Source organism: Mus pahari, chromosome 1 (genome assembly GCF_900095145.1).
Source record: "Mus pahari chromosome 1, PAHARI_EIJ_v1.1, whole genome shotgun sequence".
NCBI classification, from domain to species: domain Eukaryota; kingdom Metazoa; phylum Chordata; class Mammalia; order Rodentia; family Muridae; genus Mus; species Mus pahari.
In genome coordinates, this window is record NC_034590.1 from 145,051,878 (window position 1) to 145,078,796 (window position 26,919).

The 26,919-nt window shown below is 39.0% G+C and overlaps 1 protein-coding gene and 1 pseudogene across 1 annotated transcript in view; one reads left to right on the top strand and one right to left on the bottom strand.

Moving 5' to 3' along the window:
- Positions 1-26,919, bottom strand: part of Rnls (renalase, FAD dependent amine oxidase) — a 626,870-nt gene that overhangs the window by 395,984 nt on the left and 203,967 nt on the right. The window lies entirely within an intron of this gene.
- LOC110317996 lies at positions 8,386-9,319 on the top strand (annotated as a pseudogene).

The following is a 26,919-nucleotide window of genomic DNA, read 5'->3' on the forward strand; positions in this document are numbered from 1 at the left end:
AAATACCAGTTTAATCAAGGAAGGAAGAAAGAAAAGGAATAGTAAATAGATAAAAAAAAAATAGTAAGTACTAAGAACAATTGCAGCAATGACATCACGAGTTGCTTGTGCCAAAGAAGCAGGCCTTGGGGCATCTCATACTGGGCCCTCCAAGAGGTCATTGCCTTGTGCTCTGAAACACAGTTTCCCTGGTAGGTTTTCCTTCCTTGTCATCAGGGGTCCCAGGCATCTTGAGCTTAATGTGGTCTGTCTCCACTCTCCTCCTAATGTTTTGTTGTGGTGTCACTAATGATAATTGGGATAGGCACCAATCAATGAGTACAACAGAATATCACTAGGAATCATTTCATTAACTTTTTGGGGGGAGGCCAGTCATATTTAATTCTATCCTAGGTCTTTTGGTTCTCCATCATCTGGGTCCTAGCCATCCAGGCAGTGTCAGGCATGGGCTCCCTCTCTAGGCACTGGACCATCCATTGGCTGGCCACTGCCACAAGTTCTGTACCAACATTGTCCCAGCACATCTAGCACATCTTGCAGGTAGGGCATGTAGAAGACCAGCTTCAACACCACAGGTAAACTGAGGAAGGCAGTGAAGTGTGGAGTCAGAGAATCCTGTCAGTTGGTGCTGATAGCAAAAGACAAAAAAAAAAAAAAAAAAAAACAAAAAACCCACTCCACTTCCCCATTGACAGTGGCAAGGAATTTACAGGGTCAGGATTATAAGTGCTGAAGTGAGCAAAACTGTTATCTGGGACTGGTACTCTCTCTTACCAAAGAGAATCTTTGAACTTTAACTTTTTAGGTGCCAGCAAAAAAAGATAAAGAAAGGGAAATATCACACACACACACACACACACACACACACAAAGTGAAATAAAGAAGGCTCCAAAATCAAGGTCCAACAATTTCACACAAACATATATATGTATATATCTACCTACCTACCTACCGACAGACAGACAGACAGACACACATTTACACATTTGGTGGATGGAACAAAGCAGGATTCAACCATTTTACTTATATATTCACATATACACATATGCACATTTGGCAGATAAAGTAAAGCTCTGATGAGCAGTCTGTAACCATTTCACATATGTATACACATTTGCATATACATACACATTTGGTAGACGGAACGTCCAAACTGCTGACTGTATTAATTTTACATATGTATGCATATTTGGTAGATGGAGAGGAACTCTGACAAACTTATTTTTTCTTTTAATCCTTTTCATATCTCCTGTGACAAAGTTCTCTAGGTAAGAGGAAAAATGACCTCACTCAACAACAGATAAAATGTACACAAGAGTGAGGAGAAAAATTATTGATCATAAGTTTAAAGCAGCAGGTTAATCTATCTTTCATTTCATAAGTTCATTTCACAAGGTCAAATTTGTAGTATATTTTTATAGAATTATCCACTCTCTCATGGCTTAACTTAACCATGGTTCATGACTGTGCCTTCATCCCTGTACCTAACTTAAAATGAGTATTTGTATTGATCATTATCTTCCCTAGCCCATTTTTCTTCCTACTGCATTTAACCTGCTTATGGCACATAAAAGCATATTGTATTTCTTTTCATTCAGCCTCTATATACCATTGTATGAGGATGGAGCACAATGTGCTCTTGATTTCAACTTTACTATGTCTTTCTTGGAAAACAACTTATACTAAATTTTCTATCATCTCTTATAACTTCCTAAAATTATTTGAATCAATTATCTATCAACCTTTTTCCTCAGGTTCCTCTCCATTTCCACCCCTGTAATTCATTCAGACAAGAACAATTATGGGTCAGAGATGTGACTGTGGGATGGCAACCCCATCCCTCACTTGATGTCCTGTCTTCCAGCTGGAGATGACTCGGTAAGTTCCCTCTCCCTACTGTCAGGGATTTCATCTAAGGTCCCTCCCTATGAGTCCTGGGAATCTCTCACCTCCCAGGACTCTGGTACATTCTGGGGGGATCCCCCAACCTCCAGCGACAGGCCCAAAGTGGGATCCAGCTCAAGGGGTGGTTCCAAGGCCTGACACTATTACTAAGGCTATGGAGCACTCACAAAAGGGACCTATCATGACTGCCCTCTAAAAGATCCAACAAGTAGCTGAAAGAGTCAGATGCACATATTTGCACCCAAACAATGGACAGAAGCAGCTGACCCCTGTTGTTGAATTAGGGAAGGCTGAAAGAAGCTGAGGAGAAGGGTAATATTGTAGGGTAGAGTGGGGAGGAGGTGTGGAATGTGGAGCAGACAGAAAGCAAATGGAAGAGCGGTAAATGGAATACAGAGTGTAAAATATAAATTAAAAAAATAAAATTTAAATTTTTCTATCAACTATTCTAACTTCCTAAATTTATTTCACTCAAATCAGGAATTCTGTAAAATTGTGAACTAATCTAAACAATGCTAGTTCATAAAAGTTCATATTCATTTTGATCAACACAAAGTTTTACCCAATAAGGTGGGCTAATACCCAGGAATCAATGATAAGAGACTATAGGCAGCATGTCACACCATATTAGAAATATGAGGATTACAGCAATGACAAACATGAGAAGGCATACCAGCATCAGGAAGATATCCTGGGACACAGCTTCTGGTGCCAATCCTTTCCAGGACCCACACACTGCAGCCATGCAAAACAGTGGGCCATCTACAGAGAGTTTAGTTGCCCACTGCAGCTCTCTTGCATGGCATCTGCCAAGGACAGATTGAGAGTTGAAAATTTTGTGGCTGGGTTTATATCCCAGTGCCATCACTAGGAAATCCTTGACTGGTTACAGAAGATGACAGGGTGTGGCTTCATATCTCCCAGTGCTAGGAGTCTTTTCTAGAGACATCTTTGTCGATTCCAGTATATTCCCACTGCACTAAGTTTCTACCTCATCTCCTCAGTTGCTCTAATTCCAGTTGTCTCTTCCAGTCTCAATCTCTCTATTTTCCTCCTCGCCTGACCCTTCTTCTAATTTCCACCTGACCCAAGTTCAGCCACCAAATTCATTCTGTTTCCACTTCTCAAGAAGATCTATGCGTCCCTCTTGGACCCCATTTTTATTACTTAGTGTTTCTGGATCTGTGGGTTATAGCATGATTTTTCTTTACTGAAGATTTAATATCTACTTTAAGTGAGTACATACCATGTTTGTCTTTCCGGGTCTGGGCTACTTCAGGATGATATTAGTGTATAATATTACTGTCACTTGGGAGGCCTTGGGAGGTTTGAACATTTCTGAAGGACAATGGAATAAAAGTGGAACTGGGGGAGAAGGGAGATGGAAGCAGAGGACTGGAAGGGGTGGAAGGAGTGAAAACTGCAGTCACTTTTTAATGTATTAAGGAAGAATAAAAATATTTTTAAGAAACAGAAAACCATTTATCATTAATAAGTTGGCTTTATTCCAGAAATATTATAGGGAAGATTTGACATATTCCAAGTCAAAAAATTTAATACATGTTCCAATAAATTAACTAAAGACAGTAATCATGTGAAAAATAATGGGAAAAGGCTACTCACAGAAGTCCAATATTTACTCAAGTAAATGTCCTGCAGAAATGTGGAATAGAAGGATCTTAACACACATGTATATGTTCACAATGCAATCACACACATATATTTATTATTATGTAAAAGATTGTGAGAAAAATGTATTTGATACTGGCTATGGTTACTCTTTATATTGTTAATAATGGCATATAACTATACCCTTATGACTTAAAAATCTAAGCAGATTAAACTTTAATAATAAAATTAAAATTGTGTGTTTGAATTTGTGTTCAATCTGTGTTGTAAGAAGAATTCAAAATACCATATTATTCAGGGGCTTCAATGAATGGTCAATCCTGTGAATTATTTTTAATAACACAGATCATTTTACTTATTTCTTTATCCTCTCAATCCTGAGAACAGTGCCTGGTTACTGGTAGTGTGCCAGTGGAGATTTGCAATGAGAATAGTGATAAAGACTTGTAGAATCTGAGCAACAAGATTGACTGTCCTTCTAGAGCCTGGGTTCTAATGTATGAAACGTGTTATGATTTGTTCTTCAGACAGCATCATATCTGATAGCACAGTATGGGCCAGGCCTCCTCCTTTATCAGTAATTTAGGGGTTCATTACTGCAAATTAAAAGTAGGTCTTTTCTTCAGGTGCCATCATGTCAAAAATACACTTACATTAATTAAAAAACAGTCACAAGATGACGCATCCTCTTGATGGTCATAGTTTTTACTAAAACAAATGATTCAACAAATAAAACACCAGCTTAAAAAAATCAAACAGGCCGGGCAGTGGTGGAGCACACCTTTAATCCCAGCACTTGGGAGGCAGAGGCAGGCAGATTTCTGAGTTTGAGGCCAGCCTGGTCTACAGAATGAGTTCCAGGACAGCCAGGGCTACTCAGAGAAACCTTGTCTCGAAAAACCAAACCAAACCAAACAAAACAAAAAAATCAAACAGAATTAAGGACATAAAATGCCAAGCAAGGATATATTTGCACTTATAAAAAAAAAAGAGAGAGACTTCTAGAAAGGTTTAAAATCATGCAAAAAGCTAAAGCTGAACATCACCATCATATTTCCTAAGAATTGTTAAAATTTCCTCAGAAACCTCTTCCCTAGCATTTAATCCCAGTATAAATCAAAATGGCTAAAATCAGGAATCGTCTTAAGGTATATGAGGTTGGGGATTTTGGGTTTCAAAATTTCAACATCTTCTGGGTCAGACAAAAAATCATTTAACCCAGTAAACATGGCAGTTGGAACCTTCATGTCTTCCACATTGTATACAGGAGGAGTAGTCTGATGGAAAATGACAAAGAGCAATGTGTTAACAAAATATTAACAAATCAACAAAACAGTAACAAAAATACTTATTCTCACCTGTGACACAATAATTGTAATAACAAATTATGTCCATAGAAATCACAGATCTTGGCCCTTGTCAGGTAACAATTAGTCTTATTTTTATATATTTGCTTACTTTAGTTTTGTCACAGCTACTGTCTATATATTCTATGCTGCTTTCTTGCCAGAATCCTCCTCTTTCAGTATCCTGAAGCCTGAGGTCACTGCTATGTCCCAACCCTCACTATAGTGGTCTGTCATCTAAGCTTGAAATAATACAAGTCCCAAGTTTTCTAAACCTGGATCTCTACATATGAAATTCTTATATCAATAAGTGTCTGATAAATCCCACATATTTTTGAGAGATTCAATGGATTTGTTAGACAGAATATTGTCACAGTATCATTAAACAAAAGATAATGCTATTCATTTGATTTCTCTCAAATTTCTGTGCAGTCCCTCTTCCTAAGAAAAATGAAATTTCCCAAAGTCTTATTTTAAAAATGAGAACTTGGAGTGGTATTGCTGGATCTTCTGGTAGTACTATGTCCAAGCTTTTGAGGATCCACCAAATACCTACTTGCAAACCCACCAGCAATGGAGGAGTGTTCCTCTTTCTCCACATCCTCACTAGCATCTGCTGTCACCTGAATTTTTCATCGTAGCCCTTCTGACTGGTGTGAAGCAAAATCTCAGGGTTGTTTTGATTTGCATTTCCCTGATGATTAAGAATTCTTCTCAGCCATTCGGTACTCCTCAGTTGAGAATTCTTTGTTTAGCTCTGTACCCCATTTTTAAATATGGTTGTTTGGTTTTTTGGAGTCCAACATGTGTTCTTAATGTATACTACACATTAGACCCCTTTCAGATTTAGGGTTGGTAAAGATCTTTTCCCAATCTGTTGGTGGCTTTTTTGTCTTATTGACTGTGTCTTTTGCCTTACAGAATCTTTGTAATTTTATGAGGTCCCATATGTCGATTCTTGATCTTACAGCACAAGCCATTAGTGTTCTGTTTAGGAATTTTTCCCCTGTGAACATATCTTTGAGGCTTTTCCCCACTTTCCCCTCTATAAGTTTCAGTGGTTTTGATTTTATATGGGGTTCCTTAATCCACTTCTTATCTCTTTGTACAACGAGACAAAATGGATCCATTTGCATTCTTCTACATGATAACTGCCAGTTGAGCCAGCCCTATTTGTTGAGAATGCTCTTTTTTCCACTGTATGGTTTTAGCTCCTTTAGGTGTGTGGGGGGTTATTTCTGGGTCTTCAATTCTATTCCATTGATCTACCTGTCTGTTGCTGTACCAATACCATGCAGTATTTTTTATTTTTAATCACAATTGCTCTGTAGCACATATTGAGGTCAGGGATGTTGATTTCACCAGAGGTTTTTTTTTAATTAATTTTTAATTTTTTAGATGTTTTCTTTACTTACATTTCAAATGTTATCCCATTTCCTAACTTCCCATCCAAAAATCTCCTATCCCCTCCTCTCCTCCCCCTGCTCCCCAACTCAGCCACTCCCAACAGAGGTGCTTATATTGTTGAGAATGGTTTTTGCTATCCTAGATTTTTTGTTATACTAGATGAATTTGCAAATTGCCCTTTCCAACTCTGTGAAGAATCGAGGTGGAATTTTGATGGGGATTGCACTGAATCTGTAGACTGCTTTCTGCAAGATAGTCATTTTTACTATATTAATCCTACCAATCCATGAGTATGGGAGTTCTTTCCATCTTCTGAGATCTTCTTTGATTTCTTTCTTCAGAGACTTGAAGCTCTTATCATACAAATCTTTCACTTTCTTAGTTAGAGCCACACCAAGGTATTTTATATTATTTGTGACTATGATGAACGGTTTTGTTTCCCTAATTTCTTTCTCAGGCTGTTTATCCTTTGTGTAGAAAAAGGCCACTGATTTGTTTGTGTTAATTTTATATCCAGCTACTGCAGAAGGTGGTCCAACTTGTAATAAGGACACATGCTCCCCTATGTTCATAGCAGCCAGAAACTGGAAAGAACCCAGAAGTCCCTCAACAGAGGAATGGATACAGAAAATGTGGCACATTCTCACAATACTACTTAGCTATTAAAAACAATGAATTTATGAAATTCTTAGACAAATGGATGGATCTGAATGAGGTAACCCAATCACAAAAGAACACACATGATATGCACTCAGTGATAAGTGTATAAGTGTATATTAACCCAGAAAGTTAGAAAACCCAAGACATAATTTGTAAAACACATGAAACTCAAGAAGAAGGAAGACCAAAGTGTGGATACTTCATTCCTTCTCAGAAGGGGAACAAAATACACATGGAAGAAGTTACAGAGACAAAATTTAGAGCTGAGATTTAAGGAAGGGCTTTTCAGAGACTGCCCCACGTGGGGATCCATCTCATAAAAACCTACCAAACCCAGACACTATTGCATATGCCAACAAGATTTTGTTGACAGGACCCTGATATAGCTGTCTCCTGTAAGGCTATGCGGGCAATTACAGAAGTGAATGCTTACATTCATCTATTGATGGAACACAGTGTCCCCAATGAAGGAGCTAGAGAAAGTAATCAAGGAGCTGAAGGGATCTGCAGTCCTATAGGAGGAATAACAATATGAACTAACCAGTACCCCACGATCTCATGTCTCTAGCTGCATATGTAGCAGAGGTTGGCCTAGTCAGCCATCAATGGGAAGAAAGGACCTTGGTCTTGCAAAGATGCTATGCCTCAGTATAGGAGAATGCCAGGGCCAGGAAGTGGGAGTGGGTAGGTTGGGAAGCAGGGGGTGGCGGAGGAAGGTATAGGGGATTTTCAGATTTTTGGAGAGGAAACTAGGAAAGGGGATAGCATTTGAAATGTAAATGAAGAAAATATCTACTAAAAAAAAAAGCAAAGCAAAATATAAGGGCACAAGGGAAGGACTGAATGAAGGTAATGGACATGACTTGTAAATGCTATTATGAAGTTCATTGTATTCATTGTCCTAATTATGTCATGATTTTTGCTTTCTTTTGTTTTGGTGGAGGATAAATGTGTTCCATATATCCCATACTGAAAGTATAAATTTAATCTAAACTCAACAGATTCTGATCAAAAACTTTAACTGCATAGACATTCACTGAACTACAAGAATGTTTCTCATTAATTGTGGTGTATGCTGCTTTTGTGTTTTTTTGCATTTTAAAAAATAAAGTTCATCAACAATTTGAACTAATCAGTACCCCCGGAGCTCGTGTCTCTAGCTGCATATATAGCAGAAGATGGCCTAGTCAGCCATCGCTGGGAAGAGAGGCCCCTTGGTCTTGCAAACATTATATACCCCATACAGGGGAACGCCAGGACCAAGAAGTGGGAGTGAGTGGGCAGGGGAGCAGGGTGGGGTGGGGAGGGTATAGGGGTTATTTGGGATAGCATTTGAAATGTAAATGAAGAAAATATCTAATAAAATAGGCGCTCGCTGAGGCAAGAGGAGGGCACTCGGCCCGCGGCCTGACAGGGACTTAGTCCACAGAGACCGGCCCGCGCGTGCAACCCCACACCCACGCACTCGTCCACCTACCCACTCCCCGCGCCGCCTCCTCCCACCCTGAGCAGAGCCACCGAGGATGATAAACACCCAGGACAGTAGTATTTTGCCGTTGAGTAATTGACCCCAGCTCCAGTGCTGCAGGCACATTGTTCCAGGGCCTCTGTGGTACTCCTGATGCCCCTCATCCACTGTCGAAGATCCCCGGTGGGCGAGGGGGCGGCAGGAATCCTTCTCTCTCAGCTCTAATATATAAGGACGAGAAGCTCACTGTAACCCAGGACCTCCCTGTGAACGATGGAAAACCTCACATCGTCCACTTGCAGTATGAGGTCACCGAGGTGAAGGTCTCTTCCTGGGATGCAGTCCTGTCTAGCCAGAGCCTGTTTGTAGAAATCCCAGATGGATTATTAGCTGATGGGAGCAAAGGAGGATTATTAGCACTGCTAGAGTTTGCTGAGGAGAAGATGAAAGTGAACTACGTCTTCATCTGCTTCAGGAAGGGCCGAGAAGACAGAGCTCCACTCCTGAAGACGTTCAGCTTCTTGGGCTTTGAGATTGTGCGCCCAGGTCATCCCTGTGTCCCCTCTCGGCCAGATGTGATGTTTATGGTTTACCTCCTGGAACAGAACTTGTCTGATGAGGACTAATGGTCACAGAGGATGCTTTGCCTAAGAGCCACAGAAGGGGAAGAGGGGAAGTTAGGCAGCCTTGGGGCAGACGAGAGGGTTTCTGGCTGTCTAGGGAAGGACATTGAGGGGCTCAGGTTGAGGGTTGCCCATTGTGCTCTCGGAGTTGACTCGTTGAAATTGTTTTCCATGAAGAACAGTATAAGCATATTATTCACATGTAATCACCAATAGTAAATGAAGATGATTAAGAACTGGCATTAGAAGCTTTTTAAACTGCGCTGTGATGTGCTCCATCTACCCTAGGGGAGGGCATGGCCTGGAGGGGCAGGACTGCCGGGCCCACTGGTAGGCAGGACTGTTGGGCTCAGGTCTCCTTGGAGTTGGGCTTTCTTCTTTTGATTTTGAAGACTTAGGTATTTTCTTTCTTTGCTTCTTGTCATCCAGGGGCTCCTGAGTATAGGCTTTAGCTCCTGGGCAGTGTCCTTGGGCTGTCTTCAACACTCCACCTTGAGCTTCTGGCATTTTGTGTCTGGCCTGGTATAAGCAGGTCTGACCTTGCTTTCTTTACAACTTGGTGTTATTCTGGCATTTGGTTAANCTGGCTTAATCTGTTTAATGTTACCAGTGCATTTTAAATTAGGGGCATTGAAACTCACTCCCCCATACCAGGGCTTTTTTTGGGTTGCCTGGGCCTTAAGAAACTAGCCAAACTACATCTCAAGTTACCACCAGAGCTCTTGCCTCTGTGGCCTAGGCCCCAGGATCTCTTTCCTTGCAAGAGCAGAGAGGAAGAATACCAAACTCAGGGCCTGCGGTTTGTGGGGGAGCCTGTTCTTAGAGCCTGGATGCCTCTGGCTGGCCAAGCACAGCACTGACTGCCTCCTTAACAGGTTCAGAACAGTGCCTGCGATGCAGAGCAGAGAGGTTGGGCTGGACTGCAGAAATGGCCTGCCTTTACTGCTTTCACCAAACAGCTTGTTCTAAAGAGAAAAGGGAGAGAGATCTACATTGGGTGTGGGGTTGTCAGGGAGGCAAGTGTGTTGTGTTACTGTGTCAATAAACTGATTTAAAGTTAAAAAAATAAAAATAAATAAAAATAAAGTTCATAAAATAAAAAAAAATAAAAATGAGGACTTGGATTAGACTTCTTAGACTGTGTACCTTCTGTAAAGGCCAGGTCATTAAATCTGAAAAAAGTGAGTTACCTGATTATAGTGTTGCGTATTCAGAGATGGACTTCCCCAATCATAAGCCTGAAGTACACCACTTTTAATTACCTAAAAATCAAAGGAAACATACCATTACTTACAAAGCCTTAGATTATGATAGAACTAACATTTATTGAGTTCTATTGCCTCTTTCTAAAATAATGACACATTGGCTAAGATAAACCTAGTACATTTTCTATCTTAATGATATGCATTGTCTGAACAATGGCTATTAAAATGTCCTAGAGAATTAAACAACATATTAATAAGTATATAAAGGACCATGAAAATATGTCTATTTTTATAACAACTCAAACAAAATATACTTTATGACCATTTTAATAGTGCTCAAAACATATCAATTAATATGAACTCCACAGCAAGAAAAATCAGTAAGAGGCTGAGAAAATATTATCCATGAATGGGAAAAGCTTAGTTACTTAGGCAAATTAATGTATAATTTTACACTATATTTAATTTTAGTAGTGTGTAGTAAATCTAAGCTTATATTTATTTTTAATTATCAAATGTGCTTAATTATAAGAATCTAAATTAATGCATATAAGTAGAATAAAATGTGATAAAAACTGTGTGGTATTTGTAGAGTGACAGACAGATAGGTCAAGGGAATAGAGCTGAAGACCCAGAGATGAACCCACATACTTATGGTCACTTGAGTATTGACAAAGGAGCTAAAACCATCCAGTGGAAAAAAGGGAGCATTTTCAAATAATGGTGCAGGTTCATCTGGTGGTCAGCATGTAGAAGAATGCAAATCCATCCATTCTTTTCTCCTTTTACAAAGCTCAAGTCCAAGTGGATCAAGGACCTCCACTTAAAACCAGATACACTGAATCTAATAGAAGAGAAAATGGGGAAGTGTCTCTAACACATTGGCACAGGGGAAAATTTCCTGAACAGAATACCAATGGCTTATGCTCTAAGATCAAAAGTTGACAAATGGGACCTCATAAAATCACAAAGTCTCTGTAAGGTAAAGGGCACTATCAATAGGCAACCAAAAGATTGGGAAAAGTTCTTTACCAACCCTACATACGATAGAGGGCTAATATCCAATACATACAAAGTTCTAAGAACTCAAGAACTTAAAATCCAGAGAACAAAATAACCCTATTAAAAATGTGGTACAGAGATAAACAAAGAATTCTCAATTGAGGAAATTCTAATGGCCAATAAGCCCCTAAAAAATGTTCAACATTCTTAGTCATTAGGGAAATGCAACTCAAAACAACCCTAAGATTCCACCTCATACCAGTCAGAATTGGTAACATCAAAAACTCAGGTGACAGCAGATGCTGGCAATGATGTGGAGAAAGAGGAACACTCCTCCTTTGTTGGTGGGATTGCAAGCTGGTAAAACCACTCTGGAAATCAGGTTGACAGTTCCTCAGAAAATTGGACATAGTACTATCTGAGGACCCAGATGTAAGACTACTGGGCATAAACCCAAAAGATGCTCCAACATATAAGAAGGACACCTGCTCCATTCTCTTTATAGCAGCCTTATTTATAATCACCAGAAGCAGGAAAGAACCCAAATGTACTTCAACAGAGGAATGGATACAGAAAATGTGGTATGTTTATACAATAGAGTGCTACTCGGCTCTTAAAACAATGACTTCATGAAATTCTTAGGCAAATGGATGGAACAAGAAAATATCATCATGAGTGAGGTAACTCAGTCACAAAAGAACACACATGGTATACACTCACTGATAAGTAGGTATTAGCCCCAAAGCTCAGAATACCCAAGATACAATTTACAGACCATGTGAAGCTGGAGAAGAAAGAAAAACAAAACATAGTTGCTTCAGTCCTTCTCAGAAGAGGGAACAAAACACTCAAGGGAGATAGAGGGTAGGAGGTACATGGGAGGAAGAGAGGAAGGGGCATGGGGAAAAGCAGGGTAGGATCATGTATGAGAGGAAACTGGAATGATATATAGAGGGTCAGGAAATTAAACAGAGATGTGTGGCAATGGGGGATGGAGAACTGGGAGTAGCCACCAGCATGTCCCAGATACCAAAGGAACAAGAGGCTCCCAGAACCCAAAAGGGATGAGATTAGGTGAAATGCCCAACAAAGGGGAGGGAGAACCTGTAAAGATCATATCCTGAGGTTAGGCAAGGTACCCAGTTGGGTGATGGGGCCACCCACTCATCTCCAAATTCTTAACCCAGAAGACCTCCTGTGAAAAGGAAGTAAGGGGACAAAATCTGAAGCAGAGACTGAAGGAAAGGTTATCCAGAGATTGCCCCATCTGGGGAACCATCCCATATACACACACCAAACCCAGACACTATTGTGGATAACAAGAAGTTTTTGCTGACAGAAGCCTGTTACTACTGTCTCCTGAGAGTCTCTGACAGAGCCTGACAAATATAGATGTGGATGCTTGCAGCCAACAACTGCACTGAATGCGGGGTCCACCAGTGGGAAGTTAGAGAAAGGACTAAAGAAGCTGAATGGGTTTGCAATCCCATAGGAAGAACAACAATATCAACCAACAAGACACCCCAGAACATCCAGAGACTAAACCACCAACCAAAGAGTACATATGGAGGGACCCATGGCTCCAGCTGAATACAGAGGATGGCAGTCTGGCATCAGTAGGAGGAGAAGCCCTTCATCTAGTGAAGGCTCCATTCCCCAGTGTAGGGGAATGCCAGGGTGGTGAGGTGGGAGTGAGTGGATGGGAAGGGGTGTTCCTCACAGATGCAGGAGGAGGGGGACAGGTTAGGGGGATTCCAGAAAGGAAACCAGGAAAGGGGAAATATTTGGAATGTAAATACATAAAATATCCAATAATAAAAGGAAAAAATCAGTAATATTACTTTCTATTTTTTTCCCATTATACCCTGTGCTGGCTGATTTCTGTGCCAATTTGTCAAAAGTTAGTTATCAGAGAGGAAGAATTCTCAGTTGAGAAAACTACATCACTAAATATATCTGTAAGGGATTTTCTCAATTAGCTATCAATGGGGGAGGGCAAGCTCATGATTCTACACCTGGCCTGGTATCTTCAATTCTGTAAGCAGCTGAGCAATCCATGGGAAACAAACCAGTAAGCAGAAGCCCTCCATGTCCTCTGAATCAGATCCTGCCTCTGGGTTCAAGTCCTGGTTGAGTTCCTGTCCTTACTTCCTCCAATGATGAACCATGATCTGGAAGTGCCAGCTGAATAAACCCTTTTCTCCCCTACTTGCTTTTTGGTTATTCTGTTTCATTGCAGCAATATAAATCCAAACTAATACATGTTAAACTCAATAACCTGTATCTTAGTACTGATAATACTATTAATGTTCCTGTACTCTCCCAAACATTCTGTAGTTTAAAGGAAATTGTATTTTACTTACTACTAATATATTCCATAATAACTTTTAGACAGTACTGGAGATGAAGTTGGGTGACTTGAATAAATAGGATATGGGCATAAGTACTGATAAACACAGTTTATAAGAGAGAGGTGGCACTTTAACCCTAGTACTGCACTTGAACATTGCAAATCCATCCACTTAGCCAACCAATTAATCAAGGATATACAAGTCACAATGCAGAAACAAATGGAGGGAAAATTGGAATTGTTAAAGTGGAAAATTTTGTAATTTCAGAACAGAAGTTAAAAAGAGAGATTATTCTTGATCAACCCCAAGAGGATTTTTCATCCCTTGCCACGCCTACTTCAGTGGCGGCTCGAAACAGGCCTGAAAACTTGAAGGAGTCCTGAGGAAAAAGAGTCTCAAGGAGACTCAGCCTCCTGGAGTCCTGGCATTTCCAATAATCTATATACACGAACCCTATCCGCATGCTAGTATGGTGTATGCTCTCTTTCAATANTATTAATGCCTTTAAAGATTGAATTTTTACCATAGGTGAAGTTTCCACTAGTGTTCCAAAGTCCTAAAAATTCCTTAAAGCCAGTATTCCAAAGTCCTGAAAATTCCTTAAAGCCAGTAGCTCAGAATTCAGCAAGAAGGTTACCTATTCATTAACATTCTAATTCACTTCTAGTAAAGACNGGTGAAACCGATTAAGCATCACAAAGAACAGAGCCAAGCTCAGGGCAAAGCTTACCAAGGCCTAGGGCAAAGCTTACCAAGGCCTAGGAAGTAGGGGGGTTGTGGTATTGCATTAGCAGAACCCCCCAAAAACAGGTAGGCCCAAAGGAGCAGCATTTACTGGGGACCGCTGACAGCGGGGGGTTTAACTATTGACTAACCTTGCACCTGGCTTCCTCCTCAAGCTGCCTGGTCCCACCCCCTGGTCTTTTGTCCTTTGTTTTGTGTCACTGTATCTGCGGGTGTATCCTGCTCCGCTTTTCTTGTTTGTTCTGTATTAATAATGTGATGCTCATTTTTATCAATACATTCAGTCTTACACCCTCTCTCGTGTCGGACTGTCTGTCACTCCGCTGCTGAATCCTCGCTCACCTGCAATCAAGAGACCCATTCCCCACAGATTGGGGACCCAAAGTGAGGTCCGCCTGTGGCAATCCCTTAATCACAAGATGTACTTTGAGACACCTGCAGCTTATGTCATATACAGCCTTAGGGGAAATTTATGAATACTCATTTTGTTGTGCACTATTGACAAAGATTAGAATAAATGTCAGTTCTGTCGAATGATATGGAACATTATGGCTTTACAAAACTTTCAAGTTGGCAGAGTATGACTTTCCTCTCAGCAGAGCTTTAATTCAAATTCAGGTCTTGACCTGTTGGGAAAAGCTTGTCTTATTTCAATGGAAAAGATCTGTATTTTCACAGTCTCTTGATTTACATCTGATAATTTTCAACTGATATTGATAAATGGAGAGCATATCATTGAATTTTACAAATACCATAAGACATGGTGCATTGTTTTGATATTTCTTTAGAGAAATTGTTGACAAATTTCCCACTTTCCTGAATTTTGAATATCCTTGTATATTCTATGTTGAGCTGAGTACAACACAGGAAAAATCAGATGTATTTAATTATATTTTAATGGCATCTGTAAATGTCTTCTTTAAATACATAAATACTCTTGTTGAAGAGCAGTGTGGATGTTAAAAATTAACATAGTATTCTACAGGCCTATACTTGTTGCTTTAGAATAAGCAACATACTGAATCCATATACATTAGACACATTACAGGAAAGGCTTCTCCTTCCTCTCATCCTCTGCTTTCTCTGTAGCATACCCCTTTCTTTTAAAGTATCATATCACCAAATGTCTTCCACACTTTTCCTTCTCCACTGATACAGTGCTTCAATATTGGTTTATTTCTTTCAAATTTAAGATGATATCCATATCTACATTAAGAAACCATTATAGGTTTTATGAGAGGGTTATGTCCCCTTCTTTCTGCTGGAAATCTCACCTCGTTACAGGAGGTAGTCACTTTAGTCTCCATATCACTAGCTGCTAGGAGACTCAGCAAGGGTCACTTCCATAGACTCCCAGAAGCCTCCACATTCCCAGGTCTCCAGCTAGTCAGAGAGATGTAAGCCACTTATTTCTATTCTCACTCCTAGCCCTCTCTTTGCCCATCCTGTTCCCCTCCTCACCCACTCTCCCACCTAGTTGCCTCCTATTCACCTTACATCTATTTTATTTCTCTTTCTGAGAAAGATTCAAGCATTCCTTGGGCCTTCCTTGTTATTTAGTTTCCTTGGGTCTGTGGATTGTAGCACAATTATCCTGTACTTTATGGCTAATATTCATTTATTAGTGGATATTTGCTGTGTGTCTTTCTGGGTCTGGGTACCTAACTCAGGATGTTATTTTCAAATTCCATTCGTTCATCTGGAATTTCATGATGTCTTTGCTTTTAATAGCTAAATACATTTCATTGTACAGATTTGCTATATTTTCTTTATCCATTCTTCAGTTGAGGGACATCTAGATTTTTTCCAGTTTCTGGTTATTACAAATTAAGCTTCAATGAACATAGTTGAGTAAGTGTCCTTGCAGTATAGTGGGGCATCTTTTGTGTATATTCTCAGGAGTGGTGCAGCTGGCTTTAAGGGGTAGAACTATTCCCAATGGTCTGAGATACAGTCAAACTAATTTCCAAAATGTACAAATTTGTACCCCCACCACCAATGGACAGGTGTTCCCTTTGCTAGACATCCTTACCAGTATGTACTGTCACTTGAGTTTTTGATTTTATCTGTTCTGATGGGTATAATGTAGAGTTGTTTTGATTTGTCTTTCCCTGATGACTAAGGAGGGTAAACATTTCTTTAAGTATTTCTCTGATATTAGAGAGATTCCTCTGTTGAGAATTCTCTGTTTAGTTCTGAGAACCATTTTATATTGGGTTATTTAGTGTATTGGTGTCTAAATTCTTGAAGTCTCTATATACTTTGGATATTAGTCCTTTGTCAGATGTAGGGTTGGTGAAGATCTTTTTCCATTTTGTAGGTTCCTGTTTTGGCCCATAGGTGGTGTCCTTAGCCTTGCAAAAGCTTTTCAGTTTTATGAGGTCCCATTCATTAATTTTTAATCTCAGTGCCTCAGCTATTGCGGTTTTGTTCAGGAATTTGTCTCATGTACAAATGTATTCAAGGCAGTTGCTCACTTTCTCTTCTATTAGATTTAGTGTTTTTGGTTATTGTTGTTAGGGGTCTATTTGCATTCTTCTACATTCAGATATCCAGTGAGACCAGTACCATTTCTTGAAGATGCTTTCATATTTCCATTGTATGGTTTTTGGCTTCTTTGTCAAAAAAAAAAAAAAAAAAAGAAAGAAAGAAAGAAAGAAAGAAAGAAAGTGTTCACATGTGTGTTGCTTTATTTCTGGGTGTTTGATTCTAGTTTAATATCAACCTCTCTGTTTCTATGCCAATAGCATGCAGTTTTTGGTACTTTAGCTTTGTAGTATAGCTTTAAGTCAGAGATAGTGATACCTCCAGAAGTTCTTTTATTATACAGGATTACTTTAGCAATCAGATATCTAGCAACGAACATCTTTCCATCTTCTGATATCTTCCTCAATTCTCAGAAACTTGAAATTCTTGTCATACATTGCTTTATTAGAATTACACCAAGATATTTTATATTATTGTGGCAAATGTTAAGTCTGTTGTTTGCCTGATTTCTTTCTTAGCCTGTTTATCATTTGTGTAAAGAAGAAATACTGATTATTTTGCATTTAGCCACTTTGCTGAAAGTATTTAGCAACTATAGGAATTCTTTGATAGAATTTTGTGGTTATATATATATATATATATATATATATATATATATATATATATAGTCGTCTTATTGCTTTAGCTAGAACTTCAAATATTTTGTCAAGATACAGAGAGCACAGACAGCCAGTGGAATTCCTTTAAGATTCTCTCTGTTATTTTGATGTTGGCTATTGTCTTGCTGTATATGGGTTTTATTATAAAAGATAGAGATAAAGAGAGGGCAGAGATTGAGTGTGCGGCTAACCAAAGACTGGCCCAAATTGAGACCTCTTCCATGGGAGAGAGCTAACCCATGACACTATTAATGATTCTCTGCTATGATAGTATACAAGAGCCTAGCAAAACTGTCTCCTGGTTGGTTTTCTCCAGCTGATGGAAACAGCATATCAGGTGGACCTGGGGAATCTTGTTGAAGTGTGGAGGATAGGATTGTTTGTGCCAGAGGGGTCAAGGACACCACAAGAAGACCTGCAAAGTCATCTGACTTGGGTCTATGGGGGCTTAGAGAGAATGAACCACCAACCCAAAGAGCATTCATGAGCTGGACCTCAACTTCCTACTTATTTGTAGCAGATGTGAAGCTTGGTCTCCATGTGGGTTCCCTAAAAATTGGATCTGAGGCTGTCTTGGTCTCTGTTGCCCACCATTAAATCCCCTTCCCCTAGGTCAGCTGCCAGATTGGGCCTCAGTGGAAGAGGATGTGCTTAGACTTGCTGAGACTTGATGTCCAGGGGCAGGGTTACATACAAGGGGCTTCTGTTTCTCCTAGAACTGGAGGTGGCAATGGGCAGAGGGATGTATAAGGATGGTATTGGAAGGAGTGGTACTCCACAGGGGTGGAGGCTGTGATCAGGATGTAAAGTGAATAAATAAATAAATAAATAAATAAATAAATAAATAGAAAAGGGAAAACCTTACAAACTTTGTGTAGTGAAGTTAGCAAATGATGAAAGTTTTTAGGTACATAATGAATTAGTTTCTTCTTCTCTACTGAAAGTATCATTTACAAACTTAGAAGCTTTGTTTCCTAAATGTTCATTTAAAAGTTATCTGAAGTCATTCTTAAATATTTTATAGTTAATACGGGATTTCTTAACATAATACAATATAATATAATAAATTACATTGCCTAAAATTGTATTTGTCATTTATTAGGAGCAGTAGTCTTATATTTACTGACATGTTGCTCTAGGGAAGGGAAATTCAACCAAAGAGTGTTCACCAGAGACAACCAGCATTTCTTTTATGTGAATGGGTCTTTTGTCTGCAAGAATGTCAGGATACCATCTGTGTGATGGGGCTAAAAGAAGATGTTGGATCCTGTAGAAATGGAGCTATAGATAGCTGTTTGCTACCATGTAGGTTCTCAGAAATTAACCTGGACACTCTTTCTGTTTGATCAAATGATGTATTGAGTTTTTATGACACCATTGTAAGGCCAAAACCTATGAAGCTCTCAGCACATTGGAGAAACTATATTTGACATACTTTCACAACTCCTCAATTATCAACTTAGTAATTAATTTATTATAACACATAGAGATTTTTAACAAACTTAAAAATAAAGCAATTTCTTACATTAAATGAAGAAAAATACAACCAAAACAAAACATTTATTATTTACAGTTCTTTTTTTTAACGACTCCTAATAGAGCATCTCTTTGTTCTTTTATATGGTTGAATATTCATTGTATAGATATACCACATTGTCTTGGTCCATTCTTTTATTCAGAGCCATATGAACTTTTCCAGATTGTGGCTATGGGTCTTTCTTAATAGTACAACCATGAACATGAATGCATATATATTTGTTTTGAGAAATCTTTTCTTTTCTTTTCTTTTTTCTTTTCTTTTCTTTTCTTTTCTTTTCTTTTCTTTTCTTTTCTTTTCTTTTCTTTTCTTTTCTTCTTCTTCTTCTTCTTCTTCTTCTTCTTCTTCTTCTCTCTCTCTTTTTCTTTCATTCATTCTTTCTTTCTATCTAAGTTTTTATTACATATTTTCTTCATTTACATTTCAAATGCTAGCCCTTTTCCTCTCTGAAAGTTCCCTATACCCTCTCCCCACCCTGCTCCCCAAACTATCCACTCCTGCTTCCTGGCCCTGGCATTCCCCTATACTGAGAAGATAATCTTCACAAGACCAAGGGCCTCTCCTCTCATTGATGGGCCATCCTCTGCTACACATTTAACTAGAGACACAAGCTCAGGGGCTACTGGTTAGTTAAAATTGTTGTTCCTCCTATATGTTTGCAGACCCCTTTAGCTCCTTGGGTTCTTTCTCTACCTCCTTCATTGGGTGCCCTGTGTTCCATCCAATAGATGACTGTGAGCATCCACTTTTGTATTTGCCAGGCACTCCCATGGCCACACAAGAGATAGCTATATCAGGAACGGTCAGCAAAATCTTGCTGGCATGTACAATAGAGTCTGGGTTTGGTGGTTGTTTATGGTATGGATCTTTGGGTGGGGAAGTCTCTGGATGGTCTTTCCTTCCATCTCAGCTCTGCACTTTGTACCTGTGACTCCTTCCATGAGTATTTTGGTCCCCATTTTAAGGAGAAACAAAGTATCCACACTTTGGTCTTCCTTCTTGAGTTTCATGTGTTTTGCAAATTGTATCTTGGGTATTCTAAGTTTCTGGGCTAATATCCACTTAGCAGTAAGTGCATACCATGTGTGTTTTTTTTTGTGATTNGGTTACCTCACTCAGGATGATATCCTTCAGATCCATCCATTTGCCTAAGAATTTCATGAATTCGTTGTTTTCAATTGATGAGTAGTACTCCATTGTGTAAATGTACCATATTATTTGTGTCAATTCCTCTGTTGAAGGACATCTGGGTTCTTTCCAGCTTCTGGCTATTATAAATAAGGCTGCTATGAACATAGTGGAGCATGTGCTCTTATTACAAGTTGGAACATCTGGGTTTATGCCCAGGAGAGGGGTTGCTGGATCTTAAGGAAGTACTATGTCCAATTTTTCTGAGGAACCACCAGACTGATTTCCAGAGTGGTTCTATCAGCTTGCAATTGCACCAGCAATGGAGGAGTGTTCCTCTTTCTCCACATCCTTGCCAGCATCTGCTGTCGCCTGAATTTTTGATCTTAGCCATCCTGACTGGTGTGAGCTGGAACCATTATTTGCAGATGATATGATAGTATATGTAAGTGATCCTAAAAATTAAACCAGAGATCTCCTAAACCTGATAAAGAGCTTCAGTGCAGTAGCTGGATATAAAATTAACTCAAACAAATCAGTGGCCTTCCTCTCCACAAAGGATAAACAGGATGAGAAAGAAATTAGGGAAACAACACCCTTCACAATAGTCACAAATAATATAAAATACCTTGCTGTGACTGTAACTAAGGAAGTGAGAGGTCTGTATGATAAGAACTTCAAGTCTCTGAAGAAAGAAATCAAAGAAGATCTCAGAAGATGGAAAGATCTCCCATGCTCATGGATTGGCAGGATTAATATAATAAAATGGCTATCTTGCCAAAAGCAATTGATGTTTCTTTTATGAAAAATCTAGGAGCATTTACTAATGGTAAAGCCTTAGAATTATACTAGCTTAAACAAGACCTGTAATTTGCTGTCAAAAATTCTTATCTTCATTTAGAGTTAGATATATTTTTCTCCCTTGAAATCTCCTTGAAGGTTTAAATTCTGTCTCTTCTAGATGGAGATGGATCCCAGGTTTGAAATGTCTAATGAATTGTTGGAACTCTATCTCATAGGAGCACTAGACTTCTCTAAACTTGCCTTTTTATACCATTTTGTGTTTCAATACCTACCTTATATTTCCAACATCTCAATTTGATTTTCAATATGCATGTACAAGAATTTACTTGATTAATTTTTATATTTTGATAGAAAATATAAACTATCATGTGAAATTAGTTGCTTTGTTTTCTGAGCACACAAAGTTCAATTTTATGTAGCAGTTTTCATAGCTACTATTTTTATAATACCCTTTACTGTATTTTTACAATGTATAAAATTCTAAAACACTTTCCCACTATGAAACACTCCCTCCAATTATTGCTAATATTTAATATTTTGGAAAAAATACTAAATCTCAACCAAATAGAAAAAAAGAGGATAACACAAGAAATTAACAAAACCAAAAGCTGATACTTTGAGAGAATCAACAAGATAGATAAACCCCTAGTCAAAATAACAGACCCAGAGGCTGTATCCAAGTTAACAAAGTAAGAAATAAAAAGGGAGACATAACAACATAAATGGAGGAAATTCAAAAAAATCATCAGATCCTACTACAAAAGCTTATACTCAACAAAACTGGAAAAATCTAGATGAAATGGATGGTTTTCTAGACAGACCACATACCAGAGTTAGATAAAGAGGAGGTAAACTATCTAAAATGCCCATATTCCATAAGGAAATAGAAGAAATCATTAAAAACCTCGCAACTAAAAAAATCCCAGGGCCATATAGATTTTTTTTTTTTCGATATAGGGTTTCTCTGTATAGCCCTAGCTGTCCTGGAACTCACTCTGTAGACCAGGCTAGTCTTGAACTCAAAAATCTTGAGTATTTTTCCATCTATATTCATAAATTCTTGCAAACCAAATCCAAGAACACAGCAAAACCATCCTTTATCACTAACAAGTAGGCTTCATTCCAGGGATAAAAGGTTGGTTCAAAATACAAAATCCATCAACATAATCCATTATATAAACAAACTCAAAGGGAAAAAACATGATCATCTTAGATAGAGAAAAAAATTTGACAAAATACAACACCACTTTATGTTCAAAGTATTGGAGAGATCCAGAATTCAAGACCCATATCTAAACATAATAAAAGCAATTTACTGCAANACAACAGCCAATATCAAATTAAGTGGAGCAATCCCACTAAATTCGGCTACAAGACAAGCATGCCCACTCTTCCCATATATATTTAATACAGTACACGAAGTGCTAGCTAGAACAGGAAGACAACAAAATGAGATCAAAGGTGATACAAAATTGGCAAAGAAATAAAGGTGTCACTATTTGCAGATGATATATATGGTAATATACATAAGCGACCTGAAAAATTCTACCACAGAACTTCTCCAGTGGTTAAACAATGTCAGCAAAGTGGCTGGATATAAAATTAACTCAAATAAATCAGTAGTCTTCATTTATACAAATGATAAACAGGCTGTGAAAAAAATAGGGAAGCAATTTCTTTCACAATAGCCACAAATATTATAAAATGTCTTGTGGTAACTCTAACCAAACAAGTGAAAGATCTGTATAATTATTATTTAAAGTCTCTCAAAAAAGAAATCAAAGATCTCAGAAAATGGAGAGATCTCCCATACTCATAGATTGGAAGAATTAACATAGTAAAAATGGACATCCTACTAAAGGAAACCTACATATTCAAATCAATTCCCATCAAAATCCCCAATACAATTCTTCAAATACATGGAGAAGACAATTCTCAAATGCATCTGGAAAGGTAAAAAACCAGAATAGCTAAAACAATTCTGAACAATAAAAGAATTGCTGGGGGAATCACCATCCCTGACCTCATGCTATACTACAGAGCAAGAATGATAAAAACTGCATGGTATTCATATAGAGACAGACACATTGATCAGTTGAATAGAATTGAAGACCTAGAAATAGAACTATACACTTACGCAAACTTGATCTTTGACGAAGAAGCCAAAAATATACAACGGAAAAAAGAAAGCATCTTCAATAAACGGTGCTGGTTTAATTGGCTGTCTGCACATAGAAAAATGAAAATAGACTCATGTGTGTCACCTTGCACAAAGCTCAAGTCCAAGTGGAAGAAAGACCTCAACATTAAAACCAGATATACTCAATCTAATTGAGCAGGAATTGGGGAAAAACCATGAATACATAGGCACAGGGAGAAAGTTCCTAAACAGAACTCCAGTGGATCACACTCTAAGATCAAGAATTGATAAATGGAGGGGGCAACAGTGTCAACAGGGAAGACCTCCTGGAGCCCCTGGGGACTAGCAACCCATGGAATTGGCCACATATGTGGCAGATTATGGCCTTTTGGAACATCAGAGGGAGGAGAGTCCCTTGGGGTTGAAGGCCTTCAATGCCCCAGTGTAGGGGAATGCCAGTGCAAGAGGACAGGTGTGGGTGGGTGGGTTTGTGGGGGAGCACCCTGATAGAGGCAGGGAGGGAGGGGATGGGATGGGGGTTTGCACAGGGGAGACCTGGAAGGGGAAATATTTGAAATGGAAATAAAGAAAATATCCAATCCAAAAAATAAAATAAAAAGAATTGATAAATGGGACCTCATGAAGGTAGAAAGCTGCCTACAGATTGGGGGAAAAATCTTCACTAACCCCATATCTGATAGAGGGCTAATATCCAAAATATATAAAAATCTCAAGAAGCTAACCACCAAAAAAACCAAACAACCCAATCAAAAAATAGGGAATAGAACTAAACCAAATAGTCACACTAGCAGAATCTTGAATCGATGAGAAACACATAAAGAAATGTGCCAAGTCCTTAGTGATCAGAGAAATGCAAATCAAAATGACCCTGAGATTCCACCTCACACAAATCAAAATGGCTAAGATCAAAACCTCAGGTGACAACACAAGTTGGCAAGGATGTGTAGAAAGAGGAACACTTCTCGATTCCTGGTGGAATTGGTACAACCACTCTGTAAATCAATCTGGAAGTTCCATAGCAAATTGTAAATAAATCTACCTGAAGACCCAGCAATACCACACTTGGGAATGTACACAAAAGATGCCCCACCATGCCCCAGGGGCACCTTTTCCATTATGTTCATAGGGGCCTTATTTGTGATAGCCAGAAGCTGGAAATAACCCAGATGTCCCATGACAGAAGAATGAATATATAAAATGTGGTTCATTTATGCAATTGAATAAATATTGCTCAGCTATTAAGAACAAGGACATCTTGAGTTTTGTAGACAAATGTGTAGAACTAGAAAATATCATTCTGAGTAAGGTAACTCAGACCCAAAAGGATGTACATGGTATGTACTCACTAATAAGTGGATATTAGCCAAAAGAATAAAAAAAGTACAGAATACCCAAGACACAGTCCACAGAACTCAAATAGGTCAACAAGCTGAAGGGCCCAAGTGAGGACTCCTCAAGTGGTTCACTTGGGAGGGAGAAGAAGGCAACCACAAGGGGGGAGGGAGGGAGGGACCGAGAGGGAAAGTGGATGGGGATGAGGGAGAGGGGAACCTGATCTGGAATTGGGTAAGCGAAGAGGACTGAAGCCCTGAGTGCCAGCAGAAAGAATGGAAACAGGCAGCTTCAGAAGGTAGGAGGTTGGAGATACCCTCCAGAATGAATCAGAGACCTGGAGGTGAGAGACTCTCAGAACTTGAAGGGAGGGACCCCAGATGAAATGACCTAGAGTGGGGAAAGGGAACTTGTAGAGCCCACCTCCAGCAGAAAGACAAGGCATCAAGTGAGGGGTGGTATTGCTATCCCACAGTCAAAACTCTGACCCATAAGTGTTCCTATCTGAAAGAACTGCAGGGATGGAAATGGTGAAGAGCCTGAGGAAAAGAAGGTCCAGCAGCAGGTCCAAAGTGGGATCCAGCTCAAGGGAAGCCCCAAGGCCTGTCACTATTACTAATGCTAATGGAGTGCTCACAAAAGGGGACCTATCATGACTGCCCTGTAGAAGACCCAACAAGCAGCTGAAAAAGTCAGACGCAGATACTTGCACCCAACCAGTTTTCAGAAGCTGCTGACCCATGTGGTTGAATTAGGGAAAAGCTGGAAGAAGTGAAGAGGAGGGAGGCTGTATGGGAGGACCACCAGTCTCAACCTGTATCCCCGAGATCTCTCAGACATTGGATCACCAACCAGGCATCATACACAGCGGACATGAGGCCCCCAACACATATACAGCAAAGGATTTCTGGGTATGGGTTCAGTCAGAGTTGATACACCTAACCCTCAAGAGACTGAAACCCCAGGAAGTTTAGAGGTTTGGTGGGGTGGGGTAGCACATACTAGTAGAGACAGAGGTCTCCTATGGAGGAGGTATGGAATGTGGAACAGTTAGAGGGTGAATTGGGAGGGGGAATAAAATTTGGAGTGTAAAAAAAAAACAAAACAAAGGAATATATGAATAAATAAATGAATGAATAATAAAAACAATTTCAAGTTTGATAAAATGTTTAATTCGGGAATAACTTCAAGTTTCAGACACTTAGTGAGTATCAGAAGCCTCGTAGCATTGTTAGTGCTTTCTGAATATGACATCACAATGCTCCCAAATTCAATGAGTCATAGATATAAATGTTAGGTATTGACATTTATAGTCAGTGTTAATTATATCTAACACCATGCTTTCTTTGCACATATTTATACATCTACATTGAGAATTCATTAAAATTAAAGCTGTGTACACCCCTTTTAGTGGCTATCAGGCTTCAAAATTTGTAGGCAGTTCTAGTCCTTCACTGCTGTCATTATAAACCAATTGTTTTGTTTTTCCTGTCTCTCTGTCTCTCTTCCTCTCCCTCCCTCCCTCCCCTTTCTCTCATATATATGTTTATGATCATGAAATGTTCTACTATTATGTCATTAATGTTTTAAAATTTAAAGTTTCATTTTCTTTTCTATCCAAAGCTTCACAAAGTTCATTTCCCCATCTACAACTAACATATGATTATGTTTTTCAGCCTGATACTTACAAGGTACATAAGTGCAGTGATTATTAGAGTAAATGAAATAGTTGTTGATTAGAACTAGTTAGACTCTGAAGAAATCATTGTATAAAACGGTGATTGCTTTCTGTGGTTTACAGAGTTACTTTTATGAAGGAGCTTTAAAGCTTTTGTAAGAATTTGGTCATAATAGATAGGGTCCTGGCACACCAGAAATACATTGAATTGGTGGCTACTCCAAAGAGTGCACAATCAGGACTAAAGTTTTCATGGTGGAATATTTTTCATGAAATATTCTTGAAATATGTAGATTAGATCAGGAGCTTTGGTATGAGAAACTTGTTTTACCCCCTAACAACTTCTGTGTAATAATCAATAAATAGACTTCTGTCCAGTTGTTCAAGGTTCAATTCATTGAGCCTGGCCCTCCCTGCTAGCTCAGAACCGGATTACATCTTAGAGGGGCTCTGTGTCTTCACTCATTTTGTGAATTGTATCTTGGGTATTCTGAACTTTTCAGTTAATATCCAATCATTAGTGAGTACGCACCCTATGTGTTTTCATGAGACTGGGTAATCTCATTGTTTTTAGTAGCTGAGCAGTACTCCATTGTGTAAATGTACCATATTTTCTGTATCCATTCCTCTGTTGAGGGACAACTCATTGGTTTCCAGCTTCTGGCTATTATAAACATGGCTGATGTAAACATAGGGAAGCATGTGTCCTTAATATATGTTGGAGCATCTTCTGAGCACCCAGGAGTGCTATAGCTGGGTCCTCAGGTAGTACTATGTCCATTTTTTTGAGGAA